Here is a 19,866-nt window from a genome sequence, read left to right on the forward strand (position 1 = left end):
GCCAGGAATGCTCTGGTGAAGTCTCCACTGGCGTGTTGACCCACAGTGTTTAGGAGTCCCTGCCAAACACGTATTTATCATTTGCATATAAGCATTGTTTATTTATAGACAGAACAGAGCAAGTGATTTGCAAACACCTGTCAAATTGAGTAAACAGTTGTAATCTTCCCTCCAAATTCAAATGTGAGGTTGAGTGCTCCTCCGATAGGGTCAATTTTTTGTAGAAATCTCTTTTGTGGACCTCGGCTTCCATAACCTGGAAGCTATATACTATCAGATGGAACGGCCCAAATCACTTAGGCCCTGTTCCTCAAGTCCGGCTCCTAGGTGGTTCCTGTATTGGTTTATGGGTGTGGAAGGGGTGCTGAAGGAATGGCCAAAAGATAAGCCATGTATAGGCACCCCAAGAGCCTGTCACACCAGAAAACTCTGGGCTGGCCCTGGGTCAGGTTACATGGCTTGCTAGAATAATTGCAAGACTACAAAACTCCACCTACTGTTTAGTCAGTCATGCTCTTTGTCCACAGGCATTACAAAATGCTTCCTGGACCCAACATAGCAACAGTTTTTAGTCTTGATGAATTAAAAATAAGCAGACAAAAATTCTTACCTGCCTCCATTAAATTTTCACTTTGAATGCTTGGTGATTCATTGTTTAGCCTAGGTACTTTCTCTTCTAAATCATAATTGTCTCTACAGGTATGTCATCAGTTTATCCTTTTATTTGTGTGAAAGAGGGAAACAATTGAATTCCCCCATCTGCAGCTGGCAGCTTCCATCCATCTCCTTCCTTCCATAAGATTGGCAATGCGTTAGTAGAAAGGGACTGGGCTGGGAGTTAAAGAAAGCGGTTGTTGATTTTAGCTCTGCCTTACTGAGAGGCCTCTGGCAAATCCTTTAACCCCTTTGGACTTACTTACTCAGCTATAAAAAGACTGCTTAGGAGGAGATGGTTTCTTCATTCCCTTCTAGTTGTAAAATGTGACTTTGTGATCGCTTTGAAATACCTTGGGACATTCAAAAAATCTTTGACTCCCACAGCAGGAACAGAGTCCCAGGAGGGTCATAGCCTTTGTATTATTTAAACAACTACTGAATTGCACTAAGCTTTTTCCCCTTAAGGCATTTGGTGCAGGCAAGCATTTTATAATGAACTTCCCATGAGCTCATTTAAAGCTCCATTAAAAAGCAGGCATAGTTTGCAAAGTGAGCTCCTTCTAATTACCTGTTATTTGAGCTTCAAGTTTCCTCCCAATCTTGAGTTATGGGCATGCAGATATACAGACAACATCTCTAAGGAAGATAATTGGCTTGATAAAGGTTGTAGATACAATGACTAAGAGGTATAAACTAAATGAATTTGTCCTAATCTCCCTTCCTGAGTTCTTCCCTTTCTCCTGCATCACAGCCTCTATAATTAAAGCAGTCTTGTAAGAGCTAACATTTACTCAGTGCCTTCTAATTGCCAAACACCGTTTTAAGGGCTAACACAAAACATAGCACTTACAATATTCTAAGTTTTTTACATGAAATTAAATTAAATTAAATTAATCAAATTCTCCCTATCATCCTTTAAAGTAGGTACTTTTTGTCCCTATTTATCATTTGAGGAAATGGAAGCACAAAGAGGTTAAGTAACTTGTCCAAGGTCATACAGCTAATAAGTGGAAAAAGCATGATTTAAAGGTGGTTGTGCTCCAAAGTCCACACTTGTAACTACTGTACCATCATGTACTTAACTGTATTTGGGCAAGCCTGGATTTGGGAAGCAATATTTTACAGTGGAAATTTTGAAAATTTCATCACCTCAAGTATTTTACCTTCCCAACAAAGGCTAATCTAGAGATGATTTGGAATGACAAAATCGTTTCCATTTGACAATTAGCACAAAAGCAACAGCTCTGAGGTTATGTGGATCGGCGGAAGATGTCTCAGTACTTTCTGTTCATCTCTGCGGCCGTAGTGAACTTCTGCCAGAGGAGTCTTCCTGAGGCCAAAATACAGTTCACAGGCCAGGTTGCCTCCATTTAAGGCAGTTGAGGCTACAGCCTATCAGACTGCCATTAATTTCTCTAGTTGACATGCATTAAGTCAACTTAGGAGTGGTAAATATAATGGATACCACTTGCATTCATTCGCATACCCTATTTATCCTCTGCTAAGCCCATTTTATAGAAGAGGAAACTGAGACTCAGAATACTTGCTAATTTTCTTGGGGACACCAACCTAATGAGAGTCAGAGACACACACCTAATTCTGACTTTTGCAGTACTGGGCAGTTTTCATCCTACCCACAAGGGTCAAAGCATCTGCTAAACTAGATCTTGGAAGAAATGTTTCAAAGTTCTTTCTTTTAAGAATCTTTAGATATGGATTTGTTGGGTGGCCTCTAAATGTCCCAAAGCCTGGTGAAATGGCCTTATCGTCAAAAACATTTGCTTGGATTCAGGGCTGGGTCGGTGGCTGGGTGCCAGCCTAGTGCTTTTTCTCAAATGATGGATTTGATGACTAAGACGAGAGATCATTTGAATAGTAATAAGTTTAAAGCTGAGTATTTTAATCAAGTGAAAGTGAAAATAAAGCATTTTCAATCTTTGTCATTTATTGTGATTGAATCTGTGAGGAGAGAACAATTATGGAATAGCAGTCTGCACTGGCTCACCAGTTTCCATGGGAAGGTCAAGCTATCCTGGTTAAAGTTAAAAATTAGTTACCTTTCCCCATGATACGATTGAATAAGCACATTAACAGTTCATAAAAGAGGTTGTGAAACCTCCTAGAGAAAGAAAATATTATGTAACCAGTTTAGGGGAGAGATTTGCCTCACCCCACATCTCAGTAGGGGGTTGAAATGCATGACTGGGAAGTTCATTCCTATTTCATAACTATTATTATTTCTCTGGAAGGGTTTATCTTTTATTGCTAATAATATTTTACTCTCCACTTCCTCTACTCTGTCCTCTTAACCTACGTCAAACCCACACCCAGAACCATTATAAACATCTACCCAACGCTGGGCAGTAATCTCTATTAAATAAAAACAGGTCTGCCTTTTCTGTCTACCAATGGGGCTATAAACTTCGAAATGTCATTGCGCCAAGCTTGACTGGATTTTGTTGGAGTGTTTGAATATCTAGCTGAACCCAATCTAAAACAGTACATGTGGACATCAACTATACCAATGACTCTCAAAGTGAGCATTTTGTAAGGTATATTAAAGAGCAACAGGAAGTATTTATGATTGTAACAGCCCTACAATCTTAATAAGGAGAGCCTCTTTATTTAGAATTAAAAACATCAGTAGTAAAACCGTTCATGGGGATTTTTTCTCAATAATGTTGACCTACTGTAAGAGACAGTAGGGGCACTACTATATATATAATCTTTATGCTGTTTTAAATATCTGCTTTTTACAATTATTGTCATTAAATATGTATTAGGCTGCTGGGAGAAAATGCTCTGATATGAAATTTAAGTGATGGACAGGAAGAATGCAAACTTCTACCTGTAGTGGGAATGAAATTTTCCTTTTATAATAAAAACATGGTCTTCAAATAATTTTTTTTTAATGCCAACCATCTGTATTCTCCCAGAAGAAATATAGGTGGGCTTGAATTCCAGTTCCACATGTTAACAAGGAAACTTTGGCTAAGTTGTTTAACCCCACTGCATCTTAATTTCTTCATTTATAAGATGGACATAACGAAAGAAGCTGACAGTTGATGAAAATCAAATGGGATGTTTATGTCATTTGTTCACAACAAACATTCAATACAGTTTAGTTGCTACTATGTTATAGTTAATCCTCCTTCAGGGCTTAACTTATACCTGGAAGCCCTGTTGCATGTGCTTTACTCATCTTAATGAGACTGTGGCAACCCTGTGAATTAGTACTATTGTCCCCATTTTAAAGATGAGGAAAATGAGGCACAGAGAGTTTCAGTGTCACACATCTGCTAAGTGATTGGGCTGGGTTCTGAACCCAACAAGCCCAGCTCCAAATGCATCTTACTTAACTAATGTAACTTCACAATAGTACCTCTCAAATCATTATGCTTAATTCATGGAAGGCCAGTGATGCAGATGACTGTCAACAAAAATTCAAAGCAGTGGGAAATGGGTGTTTCCAACAAAAGTACATCCACTAGGGCCTGTAGTTGTTTTGCACATACAGAAAATGTCATTGGAAAAATAGCTAAAATGGCTGACAATGAGGCATTATCTAACCAGTTATTCCTGAAATAAAAGTAAAAGAATTTCAAGTTTTTGAATGTGAAGAAGCAAATCAAAAAAATATCAACAAATGGCCAAGTGACATATGAATAAAATATTCATCTGGACTAGTAAGTGAGACAATAGTAATATCTAGTGTGTGTTCATGTGAAGGGGCAGTAGAGGTACAAATTCAAAGAACCCTCTTCAGAGCAGTTTGGTAATGTTTATCAAAAACCTTAAACATGTATGCCTTTCACCCAGCAATTCCACTTCTAAAAGTTTGTCCATACAAAGAAATGTGTAAACATGTCTATTTAAACATTATTATAATCAAAAGTTAAGAAAAAGTTAGTTGAATATAAAGAATATAAAGAAAAAATAAAAAATGACTTCAGGTGTTAGTAAGAATAAAATAAATTATATTACCCATACATAACTTGGAAACTAAGTTGTAGAAGGTGTAAAAATATTCATGACTGTATTAATTAAGATTCTAAACTGTAAGTAACAGAAAACTCAGATCAAACTCTCTTAAGAAGGAAGTTATTTCTTCACATGCTTCAGGCATGGCTACATTCAGGCCTGGTGTTCTTAGGACTTGGCTTTTCTCTCACCATCTCTCTATCTCGTGTCTTTCTCTCCTCTCTGTTGCTTCATTTTCAGGGATGTTCTTTCCATGTGGTGACAAAATATCCATGAAGAGGTTTGTATTCTCCTCCCTCAGAAAATGCTTCAAATAAGAGTTTTGAATGAGAGTTATTTGAACTTTTTTCAATAAAAGTTCAAATAAAATTTCTGAATCTTATTTTCATTGGCTATTTGGTATAGTTTACCATCCCTGAGCCAATCAAATAGCTCCAGGAATGGAATGTCCTGATTGGTTATGCCTGGGTCACATGTCCACTGCTAGCGCCAGGAGGTGGGGATCAACTAGGGTGGCGTGGAGTGGGAAGAAGGGTGGTTTCCTAAGAGATAATGGGGCTCCATGTAAAAAAGAAGAGTGGAGGATGATGGTGAAGTAAAAACCACAGCAAGGGAGAAATGAAAACATGTTCTGCACAAGATTTCAGCTTCTTTGGAAGCTCTAGTCATAGCTAGGAATAGCATTAACAGCCTTGAATCATTTAGGTTTCTAGTATGTGCAAGCAACAGAGAATTCAATTAGATCTTGCTTAACAACAGAGAATTTATTGGCTTATGTAACTGAAAAACCCAAAGATAGGGCTAGCTTCAGGTAAGTCTAAGCCACCCAAGGTTCTTGCTCTTACAATCTTTCCAGTGGTGATAGTTTCATCTCCAGATTTCATATAAAGACTCCTGGCAACTGTGGGCTCTTTCCCTAGGGTAGAAAAGCACCCTGGCATTTCCAAACCTCACATCCTCAGACCACACCAGGTGTAATATAAGGACCTCTTTTAGTATTCTCCACACAAGTCCTGTGATTGTCAACTCTCTCACTGGCCCAAATTGGAAGAGTTTGAGAAGGATTGGTATTAAGTCTTTAGATGTTCCATAGAATTCACCAGCAAAGCCATCTGGTTGCAGACTTTTCTATGTTAGGAGGTTTTGATTACTGATTCAATCTCAACTACTAATAGGTCTATTCAGATTTTCTGTTTCCTCACGATTCAGTCTTGGTAGGTTGTATGCTTCTAGGAGTTTATCCATGTCTTCTAGATCATTCATTTTGGGAGCTATAATTGCTCATAGTAGTCTTGTATGATCCTTTGTATTTTTGTGGTATTAGTTGTAACATCTCCTTTTTCATTTCTAATTTTTTTTGAGTCCTCTTTTTTTTTCTTGAGAGTCTAGCTAAAGGTTTGTCTATTTTCATCTTTTCCAAAAAAACAGCTCTTAGTTTCATTGATCTTTTCTACTGTCTTTTTCAGTCTCTATTTCATTCATAATTTCCTCTCTGATCTTTGTTGTTTCCTTCCTTCTACCAACCTTGGGCTTAGTTTGCTCTTCTTTTTTTAGTTTCTTGAGGTGTGAAGTTAGGTTGGTTGATTATGTAGGCATTTATCACTGTGAATCCTTGTCTCAGATCAGATCACAAGTTCATCCCTGACCAACCCATGTGGCCTGAGGAATGGGATATGTCGATTGGCTTGAGCCAATGGTAGTCCATTCCTAGAGCTGGGGACAAGGTCAACCCCATCTAGACCCCTGGTGAGAATAGAAAAAGGGTGGGAAAGGAAAAATCCATGCTGGAGAGGTAACTAGTCAATGTCCATCACTAGTCTTTAGGAGTCTGACATGTTTTAAACTCTATCTAATTACTCATTTCTGAATGGGAAATATTTATTAAAACCATATCCTGCTTGTGACTGAGTTGCAGAATATTAGACATTTACATGGATAAATGAAGAAGCATACATGTATCTTAGGTCTTCAACCACATCTCTGTTTAAGCCTTTGAAATGTGCCTGCTGTTACCCAGAAGGGTAGAGGCAATCACAGCATCCTGTAAACTGTCCTACATGGCCACATGCAGCCTTTCTTCTCTTGGGTTGTAATAACCTGAAAACAGTTGTGGGATTTTTTAAAATACATATTTTCATGAAACTTTGTTTAGGGAAACATATGGGACTTTGAAATGTCAGCATGCTGGGAGGAAGCAGGAAGTGTAAAGAGTTTTGTGCTCCTGTCTCTTTTATTTACGGAGTGAGTTCGAAGTCATGTGGGGCTAGAAAGAAAAACAAACATGATCTGGGCCTGCTCTGGGTGACATCTGTCCACGAGGACAGTCACTATCTTCTGGTTTTGTTCAGTAGATAGCACAGGCTAAGAATGAAATGTTTTCTTTTCATCTCCAGAAGGAAGTTCACATGAGTCCTTTCAGCCTCTTCTGTGATAAATAAATATGTCTCTGCCAGAGAGCAACAAGAAAACCTCAGCAACTGATGGCTTTCACAGGGAGGAAAAAAAATCACCAAAGCTAGTGTCACTGCAAATGAGGGACAGCTTTGAAGGTTATGTGATTTAAAGTGCTCTGCATAGACAACAGCAGGGCTTGGCATATGATGTGACTAACTGATCTGTTTTCCCATGTGGTAACTGCTACAGAAAAATCCCCCATCTTGTTTCACATGAGTCAACAGAATTCTGCAAAAGTGTCATAAAATGTCAATAAAAACATTTGTTCCACTGGGGCCCAGAGGATGATGGGAAAAGAGAGAGAAGAGTCACAGAGGGCTGTGGTCCCCTTGGCTACCAGAGGTTTGCTACAGATAAATGGGTACCCCGCTGGCTTGTGCATGACAGCAGACTGGGATAGAAACTTCCAGCACAACCAAGGTGCATTCTGCCATGTCTCCCTGGCTCCCCACCATGACCACAGAACATCTACCATTAATCCGGACCTAAATTATCTGGCAGTAAGGGGAGATTTCCTTTTTCTAATCTCTGATTCTTGCCACAACTACTTATCCATTGGGTTTTCTAGGGCCAAGACAGGTTCTGTGAAATTCCCAGGGGCCCATAAACATGGCTGAGTCCCAAAAGAAAATAATTATCAGCTCTAATATGCCAAGGAACAATGCAAAAAGTGAGTTAACCAGTACTTCTATAAATGCCCATGAAGCATAGAATTATTCCAATTTCATTAACTGTTGAATTGATTATTCATAAAAATATCATTACATTGAAAAATCACTTTAAGGTTAGATTTGATTTCACTTCAAAAGAACTCTCAACTGTGCATGATAAAAGTCAGAGCTGATTATAAATTAATGGGGTCACTCATTGGCAAAAGATTTCAAAAGTAAAATTATAATGGTCCTTTAAAAATTTTTTCAGCCAAAATTATGTGTAATCTGGAAGGCAGTTGCATTTAAATATATTTGCTAAGATGTGAGGTGGGATCTATAGAGAAAGGGTAGCTGGGACTCAAAGGCCTCTCAAACAGCCTAGAACCTGCTGAGTGTATATTCACAGACATGTCCAGTCCATCCACAGGACCCACACATCCCTACACCAAATGCAGTACAAGTGTCAGGGCACACAGACACCAGAAAACAGTGATTCCCATTCATTTAGTAATCACATATGTCTGTGCCTACTATATTCCAGCAGGTGCTCTGGACACTAAGAATAAAGCCATGAAAACAAATAAATCCCTGCACTGGTGGAGCTTTAGGCTAATGCAGCCAAATAAGGGAAATGTGTAACATGTTAGGTGGTGCTAAGTGGTAAAGAGAAATGCAAAGCCAGGAGAGTGTGTTGAAGGTTGTAGTTTCAGACAGTGGCAAGAGAAGGCCTCACTGAGAATTGCTATTTGAGCAAAGGACTGAAACTGGTGAGGAAGAAAGGCAGGCAGATATCTGAGGAAAAAGCATTCCAGGCTGAAGGAAGGGCAAATACCGATGCCCAGAGGTATGAAATATTTGGGTAGCTTGAGGAAGAGCAAGAGGCCAACACAATTGTGGAGGAGTAATCAAGGCTGGGACTAGTCTTTGATAAGGGCAGAAAGCATTGGAGAACCAGACTGGGTAGGGCCTGTGAGTCATGGTTAAGGAGTTTGGATTTTATTCTGAGTGAGATGTAAAGCCACTGGAGGCAACCTTGTGACAGGATCTGATTTACATATGAACTAGATGACCAGGGCCAAAGTGTTGAGCACACGCTGACAGTAGGCAGAGCAGAAGAAGGGCGATCAGAGGTTTGCTCTTGCTGTGGCCAAGTCTATGGCTAGCTCAGTCATCTGGGTGACAGACCCTGGCCACTTGGGCCAGTGTGTGTGTTATGGAAATGATGAGAAATGATAAATGCTGTACCCATTTAGACTTCAAATTCTTACTTTTTTCTGTGTGGATGCTCCCCTCCTCTCTCCACCATTCCCCGTTCCGTATGGGGTAAACAGAAGCGAAACAGAGAGGGAATGAGTGCTCTGGGACCCCAGAAGCATCAGCACACCTTCCAGTCATTCCCAGCAGCAGAGATTTGATTCCAGCCACCTTCATCTCCACGCACAACCTCCATGAACCTACAGGGGCTGCTGTCCTGGAAAAGGAAATAGACTCCCAGGGTTAGAGAAACAGGCTTCTTGCAAACACTAAGAAAAAAATCCTGCTACTCTTTTGTTTTAGAAAACCATTGATTGCTGGGGATTTCTTTTGTCCTTGCTCCCAGCAACTGCCCTGGGGTCACAACTTGCCTTTGTTGAATGTTGGTCTCCCTGGCATCAGTTTCTTTGGGGATGCCACAGCTGTTGTTTGCAGAAGCTTAGCTGATTTTTCTACATAGGAGATAACCCCTGGGCCTTGCCTTATACTCGACATCAGGAAGGACTCACCTTACAGCACTCAGCTTCCACTGGGAAAAAAGATACACCCACACCCACACGCACACCCACTTGTCCTTAACCCTTCGCGAGTTAGTTGCAGCTAAAGTGACCAACTTCACCCAGCTTGCCTGGGACTTTCCTGATTTTCACACTGAAGGCCCCCGCATGGGGGAATCCCTTCTGTTCCAAGCAGATGGGCCGGTTGGTCACCCTGGCTGCAGCTGTGATGTTCATTCACCTGTAAATACTTTTGTGCGTATGCACTAAAAACAGGGACATAACCACTGTACAATTGTCAGAACCTGGAAATTAACTTAATTAAATTTAAGATACAAAATACTCCTCAATCTGCAGATATTTTTCAGACTTTTGGCAACCTTCCCAATAATGTCCTTTGTAAAAAGAAAATTCCAGATCACGCGCTGCATTCACCTGCCATGTTTCTTTTCTATTCTTTAATCTGGTGCGGTGCCTAAATCTTTGTCTTTCATGATGTTAACATTTGTGAGGGGTATAATGCAAATATTATGTAGAATGTGGGTATATTTGATATTTTCACATGATTAGATTCAGGTTAAAAAAATTTTTTTTTCTATATTATGGCAGGAATCACACAGAAGAAAGGCATATGTTGATTTATTCCATGATCATGTATATTATCTTTGATCACTTGCCTGGGGGTTCTGCCAGGTATCTTCTCTGTGACGTTATTGTTTTCCCCTTTGCAATAAGTATATTGTGGGGAGACATTTGGAGAATACATAAATATCTTGTTTCTCATTAGGTGCTTCCATTTGGTTTAGTATGGCATTGATGACTCTTGTCCGAATCACTTATTTTTATGATGGTTGCCAATGACTGGACTTCATTTTTGAAAATGTTTAACAGAGAGGAATATTCATTAGAAGTACGTGGAACTAAGCAAGGGATGGCAAGCTACCAGCCCCTGACTCAAATTTAGCCCAGCACTTATTTTTGTAAACGAAGTTTCATTGAAACACAGCCACACCCATCTGCTCACCTATTTATTATCTGACTACTTTCGCATTACAATGGCAGAATTGTGAAGCTGCAACAGAGATGCTCTGGCTTAAAAAGCCTAACATATTTCCTACCTGGTCCTTATAGAAAAAAATCTGCTGATCCCTGCTGAAAGGCCTGTGGGTGGAATTCTGCTGAGTAAAAACTTCAGGACTGTGTAAGTCACACATAGGGGGCATGCGTCTGCTCTATAGGCCCTATGGGGGAAGAGCAAGTCTTCTGTGTTTCTGTTTTAGCACCTAGGAGGGTGTAGGGGTTCCCTGTTGGGCTACCGCTCACACTACAGGTGTCATGCCATGTCTTACTTAAAAGAGTAACTCTTTTCTTTTTTACAGTGTAACTATACATTATCAAGAACAAAGAAAATTATAGCAAGTCATATTTAAATACAATTACCATAATCAGCCTGACCTGACAAAATATTTGCATATCAAAGTATTTTCAAACCTGTAAGTATGTCCCCTTTACTTCTGGCAAATATTTGGCACAGTAAAACTCCAGGAATCAAGAATTCGAACAACTCTCAAAGTGTGTAAAATGAAAGCAGAACCTGTTGTGGCACTAGGTTTGGTAAAGCTAAATAAGGGTGAATGGGAGGGTAAAAGTATCAATTAGTTACTTATGTGTGAAATAGCTTTTATTTCCAGAATATTTCTTATTCACTAAAGCTCAGAGCAGGATTAAGCTAAATTGAATGTACTGCTCAGAAGGCAAGGTTCTGTGATAGGAAGAGGAAGTTCTGGAAAATCAATTAAGACCTCAATGTAACTTAATCTTGTTGATTGTTCCCTTTTATGGGGAACACCCATGTAGTTCTGGAATGACCAACTCCAGTAAAAGATCAGACTTTCAGGCCAAGCCTACATAATTCGAGTTAAGTATCTTTTTCTGGTGAAGTCTAGCCACAAAAAAAAACAATCTCGATTTTTCTAAGGCCAAAGCAACAATTTTTTACTGATAAAAAACCATCCACAGGAGAGTCTTGTTTGAGATAGAACTGGGATGAAGAGGTAAAGAGAATTTTAGTGAGTGATAGAGTTCTTACTAAAAATTATTTTTTTATGCTCTAGGGTAAAATGTGACTTTAAAGCAGCCAAAAAACTGGATAGAATATTGACGATTTGGAAGAACATAAAAATGCAGCCCAAATGATTACAGAATGGCAGAAGTTGGAAAAGGAAAAGTAGATTAATCAGCGTGACACTACAGCACAGATGCTGCTGTCCAAGCCACTCACTGAAGCGAAGAATAGAAATCAAACACAGGTGACAAAGAACAGCTGAATCCTGAAACAGGTAGTAAGAAAAGGGGATAGATTATGGGCTTTCCTGTTCTAGTGACCTGTATGTAGCCTTCTGTAGTCACAGGGCATAAGTATAGTTTGATTTAAACAAGGATTATGGACTGAATGTTTGTGTCTCCCACTCAATTCATATGTTCAAACCCTAACACCCAATGGGATAGTAATAGGTGTGAGTCCTTTAGGAGGCACTAAGGGTTAGATAAGATTCCGAGCATAGGGCTCTTGTTATGAGATGAATGCCCTTATAAACAGAGGGACATGGATTCTCTCTGCCACGTGAGGATACCAGGAGACAGACATCTGCACATCAGGGGGCAAGTTCTCCCCAGCCGCCAGGTCGCTGAAGACCTCATCCTGAACTTGCCAGCCTCCAGAACGGTAAGAAGCAAATGTTTGTTTAAGTCACCCAGTCTATGGTGTGCTCTTTAAAGGGCCCTGAACTAAGGCACAAAGCAGGCACTCTTTATCTGGAAGAGCTGGGGGGAGAGGATATTCAGAATAGTGGAATAGTCTATTCAACTCAGCATTTCTTTAGAGTTTCCCAGGCATTTTCACATACTCTTGATTTATTATCACAGCACACTCTGAAATAAGCATTATCAGCCCCTTTTTACAGATAGGAAAACCAAAGACCAAAAAAGTAAAAGTGATTTCCCCAGTTAGCCAGTCTTCAAACTCAGGCCTCTTGATCTAAGATAAACGCATTTCACAGGGCACCACAGGGACTCTGATTTGTCAACATACTGGTTGGTGCACAGCAGGGAACAGTGTTCACTCCAGATGGTTCTAAGGGAGAGACTCTAATAAAGGGGCTGCTTATGAGGTGTGGGCAGGGCACAGAGAACAATCACAGAGGTAGGGGCATTCAGAGGCCTGCTGCACTGGGGAGCCATTACTACCCCTAAGAGCTGGAAGAGGAAGGGGAAGACGGAGTGCTGGAGCTGTGAAGGTGCAGTCAGATGCGCAGGAGAGGGAGGAAGGTAATGCTGGAGATGGGCCCCGCAGCAGGAAGATGTGGGAAGAAACATCCTAACCTCCCTCTCCCCTGGCCCTCTGTTCTCCAGCCTGTCCCTGCCACTGGCCATCAGGGGAGTCAGCCAGAACAAAGGGTCCATGTGGGTGGCCTCCCTGGGCAGGAGCCAGCAGTGGTGTATGGATTCAGGAGCAGATGGGGAGGAGGGTAGGCAATGAGAAGGGGACAGTCAGCACTCCAATGTCACAAAATTGGAATATGCTAAGCAACTAGCACTAAGATAAAGTTCAACATAATTTATATGGGCTCATATCCCTTATCTGAAGCATTTCAGGCCAGATATGTTCTGGAATGCAGAATATTTTGTATTCTAGAAAAATAAGAGAATGCATAAACTATATGCTTATAATGCTCCCCATTGGGTCCGGGGTAGTCAGTGCCTGTAATGAAAGATATGGCTGCAGTAAAATGAATGGCATTTACTCTTAGATGAATATAAATAACTCCTCACTAATTCAGGCCAATTTTTGCTACAAATCAAATTTGGAATTGTGGATAAAGGATTATTGCCCAATAGTTCAATTTTTAGAGGATGCCCTAGGATTTTGTGGCATTTTATTGTCACTATTATGAATGCTGATTGTCCTTGTATAGTCTTTCTTTTACCACCTAGTTATTTATAGATATTTATAGATTCTAGAAAAGTGGAAAATTTCTTCATATAGGTTTTAAAAATATTAATTAAAAAACAAGAGCATGGTGATTCACTTTGCATAAGAGTCTCTGTCCTGGAAATGATTCACAGCAGGTTTCAACTTTAAATAGCAAGCATCCGGGTAGTTACAATTTGGCTTTGTTGACAAAAAGCAGAGCAACACACCAGTTTTCCTGAGCAAGCCAAGTTGGAAGCTGTGTCAAGGATGGGCTCCTGAGAGTGAAGGGAACATCCTCCAGACTCTATTCCCTGGACAGCAGGCACTCTCTGGAATGCCCAGGTTAGCAGAGTGAGGAATCGTTTCTTGGAATTCAGTGGGGTTCTTTAGTGGTAATTTTGCTGGCAGGCATTCTTGGTCTCCAAAGCTCTGAAAGACACAGTTCTCAGAACGACTAACAGGAAGCCTCACCCACTAACAGAGGAAGCTGAGAAAGGAAGGAAAGATGGCAGTGGTGGGGGAGGGCCATTCTACTCAACAATAAGCAAAGTCACCCGCCTTGGGACTGCGTGCACGGTCAGAGGAAGCGCCCATCCGCACAGTCCTCACTGCCCTCAGTGTTCTCCTTGGCACCCTGCACTCTATGGGCCCGGCTCATGCCACTTACTGGACACACCGGGAAGTCCTGCCTCAGGACGTTTGCACGCAGCATTCACCCTCTCTGAGGCACTGCCTAACTGCTGTTCATGCTGTCCAACTCCACTGCATAGCTGTCATCATCCTTCATGACCTTCAAAGCCAAAGCCCACCTACTGCACAGGGAAGTAATTGCTGTCTTCTCCTCAGCAGCCTGAGAGGTGGCTTAGACTTTCCTCATAATCCTTCTGTATTCCACCCTGTGTTAGAGGAAGTACCTTATTCCCTGTCCAAAATTAAAGGCTTTGTTCATTTACTACTTTTTTCCATTAATTCATCAAGTATTTATTCAAAACCTACCCTGTGTAGGAATGGTGCTAGGCTTGGGATTTGAAGATAAATAAGATAGGCTTCCTACATCATGAAGCTTACAGTTCAGCAGAGCAGGTAGGCAGCATCAGAATGGAAGCACATAAGAACGACATGTCTGTCATCTCGCCTGGGTGTGTGCTTGCGGAGGGCGGTCAGAGAAGGCTGAACCCTCAGAGACAAGTGGGAGGCAGACTCGTGAATGGTGAGGAAGGGTGTTCCTGGCAAAGAGAACAGCATGGCACAGGGCCAGGGGCTGGAGGATTGCTGTAGATTCCAAGAACTGAACATAATTGAGCATAACTGGCATTTGGGAGTGAGGCAGGAGGGTGTGGTAGAGAAGGTACTGGGGGACGGTGGGGCTAGACAGCGAGCAGCAAGCCTGATCATGAAGGGTCTTACCCACCTTGCTGTGGAATTTAGCTTAGTCCCTGGTGGCTCATAAGTGATCTGCATAGGTGACGCTCTCAATGATGTCACTGGCCAAGATATGATTACCTGGTATCTTTGGCCAAGTTCCTACAGAAATAGATTCTGAGACAAAGATTCAAGCGCAAGTGGGTGAATTGGGAGGGGATCCCAAGGACTGGTAGGGGAGGGAAAGTGGGTCAGGAAAGGGAAGGCAGGCAGCCAGTGCAGGGAGCATCGGTGAGCAGGTTGTCACTGTGAGCTGCTGGGCTCAGACCTCTGGAGAACTTCAGAACAGACCCTGCCTCTGAGTCATTCTGCTCAAGGGGTGAGGAGGCTGGGGTATCACCCACCGGCTTCCCTAGATCTTTGCCCGAGGTCTGCTATCTGGGGCTTTAACTTCCCAACACTGTGGCTCCCAACACTGAGAACCACAGGGGCTTCTGGCCTGAGAAACCTGCAGGTCCCTGAAGAAGGAATCATATGTGTTTATAGAAACAGTGAGTGATGAGGCATGGGGTGGGCATGAGCATCTATTACATCTGGTTTCAGAGAGTAATTTGTAAATACATGGTAAGTTTGGAGTCAGGGCAGGAAAAAGACAGCCCACATAAGGGGCTGGTGAGGAGAGCTGGATGAAGGGACAGTTGGCAGAGGAGAGGGACAGGCGAGGTGGCATTGGTGGTCCCAGCACTCCAACAGCTCATCATTCCGTGCGTGGCAAACACAGCTTCATGCATCAGTGCCTTGGATCTGTGATCTCCTTGTAGCTGTAACTACTTTTCATTGATCCCATACTTCTTTTGCCCCCAAAATAACTGGGTCTGCTGTGCAGAGCAGATGTTTATACTCACTGCCTATTGAGCCAGGAGTCCAAATCTTACCTTTTTATCAAAGTCCAGCATTGTCCAGCAAACTCCAGTACACTGTCTTCCCAGGAAACACGGACATTGGTGCTCACCACTCATCTCCATGGCTGTTAGGTTGGTGCTTAGAGTCAGTAACCACAATTGCTGGAGGGCCCTGTTAGCTTCACATTTCTTATTATGGTGAATAATGATCTGATAAATTAGATGTGACTTAGAGTGGTGTTATAGATGGACTCTTTGTGCCTCTCCCCTACCCCCTCAAATTCACATGCTGAAATCTTCACCCTCAATATGGTGGTATTAGGAAGTAGAGCTTTGGGGAGGTGATTAGGCCACGAGGGTGGAGTCCTCAAGAACGGGGTCAATCACAAGGATGAAAGCACAGCATAGGGAATACAGTCAATAATATTGTAATGTCTTTGTACATGGCAGACACTAACTACACTTGGTGGACATTAGTGATGTACGTAACTGTTGCACTATGTTGTACACCTGAAACCAATATAATATTGTATACCAAGTATATTTCAATAAAAAAAAGAATGGTATTAATGCCCTTACATGGGCCTGAAGAGACCAGAGTTTTCCCTTCCACAATGAGGACACAGTACGAAGACAGCCTGCTATGAACCAAGAAATGGGCTGTCACCAGACATTGGATCTGCTGGCAGATTTGATCTTGGACTTCCCAGTCTCCAGAACTGTGAGAAATGCATTCCTGTTGTCATTAAGCCACCTGGACTATGGTGTTCTGTTATAGCAACCCAGGTGGACTTAGATGGGTGGATAATATCATATCTCTTTAACTGTGGAATTTCATGTAAAATCTTGTTAAGCAGAGATAGGACAGAACTAAAAGTACTGGATGCTTACTATGTGCCAGACAATTTGCTAATATCATCACTTTGCAGATGGAGAAACCATGTCTCAGGGAGGCTAAATAACTTGGTCAAGGTTACACACAGCTCCTAGGGCAGTGCCAGGAACAGAATCTATGTCTTACTGACTCCAGGTTCCATATTTTTCTATGCTTTAATAAAGGTTTCCAGTGGGTTATTAGTGAGAAAATCGATATTGTTTTTAGAAGCACAACAAGCAAGGTAAGCATGCTCAGAGGAATCGTTCTTTGGGTCATCAGTGATGACGTGATAGGCCTCTTGCAAGACGTGCACTGCCCTGTGTTGTCGGTGGGGAGCCCGGGCGGGAAGCCAGACCACCGTCAGCACACTCTGGCTTGTCTCCATTCCTTATTCACCGTGCATCAGGGACAAGTTCCCCCAGGCCTCAATTTCCCCACCACCAAAGTAGGGTTACTAATAGTCCTTTCCTCTGGGGCACCACGAATGATCCCCAGGGGGCCATCTGGTAAAGAACAACCCACTGGTCAATGAAGTTCCCTGTGCCAGGTGTGAATAAGCACTCAGTGAGATCAGCTGTGATTATGTGTCTGCAGCCCCTGACCTGTCCTAGAGAATGTAGGGGTTGACCTAGACAGGCCAGGAGCCCAGGCCCCTGAGAGGGGGACCCCCAGGGGGTAGAATGCTCTGCATCCTGGGTGAACTGACTGTGTTCTCCATGGGTGGGAGAGGACAAACTCACCCAACAAGTAGCACACTGAGGGGCAGGCGGTTCTCTTAAGAAATGTATTTTGGTCTGTGGTTTCTCTGAGCCATTTTTATCTTTACCAAATGACCCCCCTGGGAAAACGAGGCAACTTGATAAATATAAATAACCAAGATGCAAGAGAGGAAGTGAGACGTTTCCCAAGAGAGGACAGAGGAGGGTTGTGGGAGCTGTGCATCAGGCCCAGCACCTGCCCTCGGTGGATGCTCGGGCCCTATGGCTGAACTGAGAGCTGGGGTCACATGACTCCAGTGGTGGAGGACCTTCCCCACTCCTTGGACAGAGGCCATCGTCTAGATGGCAGGAGGCAGCTAAGTTTACAATGACCTTGGCTGAGGCAGGGCAGTACTGGTCTCCCCACTTCTAAGTTACAAGTAGGAAAGACTCAGGAGCCTCTGTCCATCTCCGAAGGGAATCCTGCAGCCCACACCCTGGGACCACCCCGGTAATGCTTTAGGGCAGAGGAGAAGGGAAGCCTTTGCCCTCTCGTGGGGGTCAGACTACCAGGATGGGGGCCCCTGAATCATTCACTCACCAGTTATTAGATGTTGTATTAGTTTCTCAGGACTGACGTACCAAAGTTGCACAATCAGGGTGGCATGGAAGAACAGAAATGTATTCTTTCATAGTTCTGGAAGATAGAAATCAGAAATCAAGGTGTCAGCAGAGCCACGCTCTTGTTGAAGACTCCAAGGAAAGATCCTTCCTTGCCTCTTCCTGGCTTCTGGCAGTTGCCGGCCACCTTCGGTGTTCCTCGGCTTGCAGTTCAATCTCTGCCACTGTCACCACGTGGCTTTCTTCCCTCCACATCTGTGTCTGTATATATCTTTACATGGTCTCTTAGAAGGGCACCAATCATTGGATTTAGAGCTTGCCCTACTCCAGTATGACCTCACCTTGAATAATTGCATCTGCAAAGACTCTATTTCCAAAAAAAGATCACCTTGTGTTTGGACATAAATTTTAGGTAGACATTGTTCAACCCAGTGTAGGTCTCTTTTGTCAGATACCCTGCCAGTTGGCCTGGATGTAAAGATAAGAAAGTTTCCTCAAATCCCACAGTCTACTGAAAAGGTAGATACAGAAGTAAATTAATGTAATTACATGAGATATATATGAGCTAATACTTTACATTTATCTAGCAGTTACTAAGTGCCTGCCTGGCACCATTTAACAATGTGTATTTTCCATTCATGGATAATGAATAAAGAAACTGTGGTGTATATATGTGTACATATATAAATGCACAATGGAGTATTATTCACCCACAAAAAGGAGATCCTGTCATTTGTGACAACATGGATGGAACTTGAGGGCATCCTGCTAAGTGTAGCAAGTTATACAGAGAAAACAAATACAGTAAGATCTTATTTATACATAGAATCTAAAAAAACTGAACTCAGAGACACTAAGAATATATTCGTAGTTGCCCAAGGCTGGGATTGGGAGGTTGGGGAAATAGGTGAAGGTGGTCAAAAGGTACTGTCTTGTCAATGGGTTTCAGTCGCGGGCAAGTTCACTATGGATTCAGTGTGACCAAAGAAATGACAGTAGAATGTTCTTGGGGTAAAAGGGTTTATACCCAACTTTATTTCCATGGTGGCAGGTCAATCACTAAAATCCCATCCACTCAGAGCGAGTCTGCATGCAGCAAGCTGGTCTTTGCCTCTGGGCCCCTCTGTCCTCACAGCTGTCCTCTGGATCTCTCAGCCCACACAGCCATCCATCCTCTGGCCCTTTGTCCTCAGCACTGCCACCACTTCAGCCTCTGCTCTATTCTCCCGCAGCCTTGCAGCCCTGCCGCCATGCCACCGTGTTGCGCAGAGCACTGGGCAGGGCTCTTTATATAGAGTCCACGGCAAAGTATTGCCCACAGGTGTGTAATGGGCTAGCCAGCCAGGGCCAGGTGAGAATCCTGGCCACAGGAACCTTCATTTTATCCACACTCTACCCCTCCAGGATTCTCTCCTCTCAATCTATGTGCCCTCAATCCTCTGCAGTGGTCCCTGTGAGAGAAAGCTAGAGCATTGTAACCAAATTCCATAACAACAACAGAGGCCATGACAATATACAAATAACAAAAGTTACAACAAATTATAATGACCCTCAAACCTGAGGAGATCCATTGAATCCTGGCTGTACTCAAACCAGTTCTACTCAAGTGAATAACCAAAAGGACCGTGGGTGGGCCTTACAATACCCACCTTCTCCAGCCTCTCCAGCAGAAAGTCTTGCAGACACACAGGCCAATCCTGTTGCTTTATCTCTGCCTCTGCTTCGTCCTCAGCAGCCAGAACCGCTGCCCGGGTCTTAGTTGTTGCCAATTTCTTTCTGTCTGCTCCTGCCTTTCAAACCCACATCTGGGTCGTGGGGCCCTTTAAATTCTTCCTCCGAGAAGCAGAGGCATCTCCTTCTGTGCTGGAGCCTGAGGACAGAAGCAGAGCATGGAGGGCTCCACAGCCTGAGGAGGGGGCTGCACCTCTCCTGGAGGA

At 42.6% G+C, this 19,866-nt stretch overlaps 1 long non-coding RNA gene across 6 annotated transcripts in view; it reads right to left on the minus strand.

Moving 5' to 3' along the window:
- Positions 1-19,866, minus strand: part of LOC140849648 (uncharacterized) — a 58,084-nt gene that overhangs the window by 24,671 nt on the left and 13,547 nt on the right. For 3 of the 6 annotated variants that reach the window (XR_012131776.1, XR_012131779.1, XR_012131778.1), the window contains exons 4-7: positions 19,579-19,799; positions 17,910-18,005; positions 15,767-15,858; positions 2,389-9,216 (exon numbers count right to left, since the gene is read on the minus strand). This is a non-coding gene — a long non-coding RNA (uncharacterized lncRNA). Of the gene's footprint in view, positions 1-2,388; positions 9,217-15,766; positions 15,859-17,909; positions 18,006-19,578; positions 19,800-19,866 lie in introns of those variants that run through there. The other 3 variants (XR_012131780.1, XR_012131777.1, XR_012131781.1) reach the window with 3 other exon arrangements.

Source organism: Manis javanica, chromosome 5, assembly GCF_040802235.1.
Source record: "Manis javanica isolate MJ-LG chromosome 5, MJ_LKY, whole genome shotgun sequence".
Classification (NCBI taxonomy): domain Eukaryota; kingdom Metazoa; phylum Chordata; class Mammalia; order Pholidota; family Manidae; genus Manis; species Manis javanica.